The sequence below is a fragment of the Mus pahari genome, chromosome 4 (genome assembly GCF_900095145.1).
Source record: "Mus pahari chromosome 4, PAHARI_EIJ_v1.1, whole genome shotgun sequence".
Lineage (NCBI taxonomy): Eukaryota > Metazoa > Chordata > Mammalia > Rodentia > Muridae > Mus > Mus pahari.
In genome coordinates, this window is record NC_034593.1 from 65,922,611 (window position 1) to 65,928,084 (window position 5,474).

The window sequence follows — 5,474 nt, forward strand, 5'->3', positions numbered from 1 at the left end:
GCAGACCGCTTGTTTACCAGTTAGAACACCGGATGCCAGCGCCGTCTTGCCATGGAGATTGTGAGGACGGCTCCCCACAAAGTAGCATATAAATACAGACCTATTGCAACTATATCTGAATTTTTAATTAAGGTTCTAAAAGCCTGAAGGACCTTCATAGATGTACTGCAGACTCTAAGGTAACACATTGCCAGCCCAGACTACTATACATAGTAAACTTTCAGTCACTATAGATGAAAAAATAAGATATTCTAAAGTAGAACAAAAGATAGACAGTATTTATCTACAAATATAGCCATACAGAACTATCTAGAAGGAAAACTCCAGCTATAGGTAGTTAAATATACCCATGGGAAGAAAAAAGAAATAAATAATTGTGCAACAGCAAAACCAAAACACAGGTAGAACACAAAAGCAAAGAGAAATACTCATGAATGTGCCACTACTACCACCACCACCAAAACCCCGGACAGTAAGATAACAGGAATTAGCAATTATTGTTCACTGATATCTCTCAACATCCTTGTTCTTGATTCTCTAATAAAACAATACAGACTAATGGAATGGATTGGAAAATTGAACCTATTCTTCTGCATATAAGAAATACACCTCAATATGAAGAATAAATATCACCTCAATGTGAAGCATTGGAAGTATGCATTCCAAAAAAATGGACCTAATAAATAAGGTAGTGTACTCGTTTTAATAAACAAAATAGATTTCAAACCCAAACTAATCAAATGTGGTAGGTATGGACATTACATATACATCAAGTGAAAAAGTAACCAAGAGGACATTTTAATTCTTAACACTTATGGCCCCCAAAAAGGGTATCTTTGTTTTTAAAAGATACACTACTATAGCATAAGTAGTATATTGACCCTCACACACCGATAGTGAGAATTTCCAATACCCCACTTTTACTATACATAGGTCATCCAGATAAAAACTAAATAGGAAAATACTGAAGACACCAGATTTTATAAACCAAATGAACCTAACAAATGTTCACAGAGCATTTCACCAAAAACAAAAGAATACACCTTCTTCCTATCATCTCAGAAAATGATCTACAAATTTTTCCACAGACTCAGACAGAAAGTGTCAATAGATTTAAAAAAAAAAATTAAATAGTTCCCTGCATCTTTTTAGACCTTCCCTAAGTACAGCTAGATATCAGCAACGAGAGAAATATAAAGACTGATATAAACTGATCACCTCTCTACTGAATGAGAAATCTGAAAAGACAGGAATAAGAAAAGAAATTAACACTTTTTAGAAATCAACAAAAAAGAATGCACCACATGCCAAAAAAGTTTATAGTACTAAGTGCTTATGTCAAAAAATATCTTGAGAGATATTATACTAGCAACTTGACAACATTCTTGAAGGTTCTAGAACAAGAGGAAATCATAACCAAGACAAATAGAAAGCAAAAAATATTCAAGCAGGTGTGTGTGTGTGTGTGTGTGTGTGTGTGTGTGTGTGTGTGTGCTGAAATCAACCAAAACAATAGAAATAAGGAAAATAATACAAAGAATCAATGAAGTAGAAGTTAGTGTTTTGATAAAAATCAGTAAGATAAAATTAAATGGAGATAATCTCAAAGGAATTCCACTATAATCAAGACCAAGGCAAGGATGTCAACTTTCTCCTTATCTATTTATTACTTGAAGACTTTGCTCAATCAATAATTAGACTGAAGGAGACCAGAAGATACAAATTGGAAAGAAGTTAGAATATTGTTATTTGCAAAAGATGTGACAGTATATATGTGATTCTTAAGGTGATCAATAAGGAAAAATAAAAAACTGTATGATATAAGTCACACAGATAAATGGAATTAAATTGAAGATCCTGACATAATCACATATCTATGTATACTCAATTCTTTATATAAAAAAAAGCTAGATATATACCCTTATCAAAGGACATTATCTTCCAAATTAAGGTGATTATTAAACTGAATGTCTGCATGTAGAACAATGCAGAGGGATGACATAGAAATCTAGAACAGTGGAAATAGACACATATTTACAACCATGCCCAAAATTCAGGTCCAATTCAATCAAATATCTCAACATAAAGCCAGATACACTGAATGTGAGAGAAGAGAAAGTGGGGAAGAGTCTTGGATACATTTTCACAGGAGACAATTTTCTAAACAAAACTTCAATACTACATGCACTAATGTTATGAAACTGTAAAGCTTTGGTAAAGCAAAGAACACTATCAATCAAAGTAGACTACAGAATGCAAAAAGGTTTTCATCAACTCTATATCCCATAAAAAAGTAAAATCCAAAATACAGAAGAAGCTAGATATCAAGAAAATAACCCAATTTTAAAAATGAGTAAAAGTCTAAATAGTGAATTACCAATAAAAGAAACTCTAATGTATTAGTAACACTTAAAAATAAAACAAAACAAACAAAAAACAAATAAACAAAAAATAACCCTTAGCCATCAGGGGATTTCCAATTCAAACTGCATTGATATTTTATTTTACACATGTCACAAGGATTAGGATCAATAACACAAATGATAGTTCATGCAGGCAAGGGTTTGGAGCAACAGGAGCACTCCTCCATTGCTGAAGGCAGGGCTAATTTGTACAGCAACTATAAAAATCTATATGGCCTTTTCTCAGAGAGTGAGACTTGATCTACGTAAAAAATCAACTATCTTACTATTGGCCATATACCCACAGGATTCTTTATTCTACAACAACTATAAGTACTCAACTGTGTTCTTTGTGGCTTTATAAATAATAGCCAGGAATTGAAGACAGCATGCATGTCTTTCAACAGAAGAATGGATAAAGTAAATGTGGTACATTTTCACAATGGAGTATTACACAGATATGCAAAATGGCATCATAAAAATTGCAGGAAATAGATGGAAGTAGAAAAAGCATACTGGGTGAAGTAACCCAGATCCAGAAAGATAAATTTGGATGCAGTTGCTTACAAGTTGACATTAGACACTAAATAAGTAGTAATGAAGCTACAATTTGTATGTCCAGAAAGGTTACATAAAAATTAAAAATTTAGGAGAAGACAAATGTACCTCCCTGAGAGTAGAAAATAGAATAGATATTATGGCATGTGCTGACAAAAAAAAAAAAAAAAAATCAGCTGGGAAGAGGGAAAGGAGACAGTGTTGAATGAGAGAGTGAAGAAAGAGAGAGCTGGAATGAGGGATTTTTTAGGGATGGTATGGAAGCCTAGTGCAACTGAAACTTTGTAAAATATATGAATGTGATCCTAATGGGGTGTTTTAATAACGGGGAATATAAACTCTCAACTTGTCATCTCTTGACACCAAATGAGTCTCGTAGTATGAGAACTATGTTCCATTCAATTGAGTTTTTGTCCAAGGAGCTCCAATGGAAATACTCAAACAATCTTGGCTATTGATAAGTTAAAGGGTTTCACTAGCCAACTGACAGTGTGGCTCCAAGAACGAGAACACTGCCAAGCCAACTCATGAACATGGAGAAGTTTACATGCATACATGGAGTCTTCACGTCTCTGTTCTGATCTCTTGATGTGTGAAGATACTGTGCAGGTGACCAAAAGGGAAACATGAAATCAACCCAGCCACAACATGTTTACCTAAAATCTGTCTTGCATGCTTACAAAATATAGTAGGGCAATGGTAGCCCAGAAAATGTGGGGGTAGCCACTAATTTTACTGACTTTAATTAATATGCACTCCTCCAGAAGGAACTTATACCGATATTGATTGAGTAACCAGGAGCCAGAGACTAGATAGCCCAGAGATCTAGGGTAAAACCATACACGACCATTTAAAAAATACTATCAATAGAATGAATTCCTAATAATGTTCTGCTATACTCATATTTCAGTGTCTAAGTTATCATTAAAAAAATCTTCCTCATGTATACCGTGTAAACAGATATAGAAACCCAGACAGATATTATGTGGAGGTAGTCCATTTATCTATTTCTCTATTTATAGTGCATTTATACTAGAATGTTTACATGTGAAAAATATATATTTTGTTTTATTTCATTATTAGAAATGATAGCATATTTAATTTATGTTTTAATATATTAATAAAGTAAATTAAACATTTAATATATTTATTTTTAACACATTAATATATAATTTGATAATAACAAATTACTTAAATATATGTGTTGTTCATCATATATTTCTATATTTTGGGCATTTTTATTAGATATTTTCTTCATTTACATTTCAAATGCTATCCCCAAAGACCCCTATACCTTCCCCCCACCCTGCTCCCCAACCCACCCACTCCTGCTTCCTGACCCTGGCATTTCCCTGTACTGCAACATATGATCATTGCAATACCAAGGGCCTCTCCTCAAACTGATGGCCTACTAGGCCATCCTTTGCTACATATGCAACTAGAGACACAGCTCTAGGTGTGTGTGTGTGTGGGTACTGGTTAGTTCATATTATTGTTCTTCCTAAAGGGTTGCAGACCCCTTCAGCTCCTTGGGTACTTTCTCTAGCTCCTTCCTTGGGGCCCTGTGCTTCGTCCAATAGATGACTGAGTCTGTGTTCCATCCAATAGATGACTGTGTCTCTATTTCTTTCTTATGCTGTTTCCTTTTGCATGCATGTAAGTAGACGTGTACATTAAATATACATCCAAACACAGACATTCATATACATACATGCTTAAATACATTTATACTTAATATCCAAGCTTATTCTTTTATGATTTGAATTCAGGATGGTATACTTATTTGGGGATATCATGTGACGTTTGAATCATGTAACTATTTTCATCATATTCTAATGAATGTAAAAATATAATATATCTTTAAGCATTCATTATTTCTTTGTTGAAATAAATGTAAAAGTATGTAATATCTTGATATTTTTACATTCAACCTCCTATGAAGTAGACATCCAGGAATTATTTCTCTAGCTAAAGAAATTTATTACTTAATAGAATGAATTTTGCTTGATTCTTCTACTTTATTGAGTTTCTGCAACAGTTCATGATCACCACAATTTACCTTTCCACACCTATCTGATCAACTCTTTTAGATTCATTTTTTTTTTTGAGAGTTAGCTCTTTGTATCTATATGGTTCTTTTATTTCTCTTAATAAGATGTTTTTCAGGGCGTCCATGTTTTAGCAAAAGCTACACAAACTAATGTAGCATTAATGAAATATGTGCTACATGATTTTAATAGCTATTAGATTTATTATTGAAAAAATTTATATTTTTATGAGTGCTTTGATCATATTCCTATACTAATAACTCTTTTCTTTTTTTTTTTTTTTTTTTTTTTGTGGCTTCCTCTAAGCGAATATTTCTTTTTTTTTTTTTTTTTAAAGGTGCTTTAACTGTTTTCTTTAAAATACACAATATTATATGAAACCAAATAATGGGGATTTCAGTAAAACAAAATAATTAGATTATTATGGGCTACATCAATAAACAAGAAAGCTACATTTTCTAATACA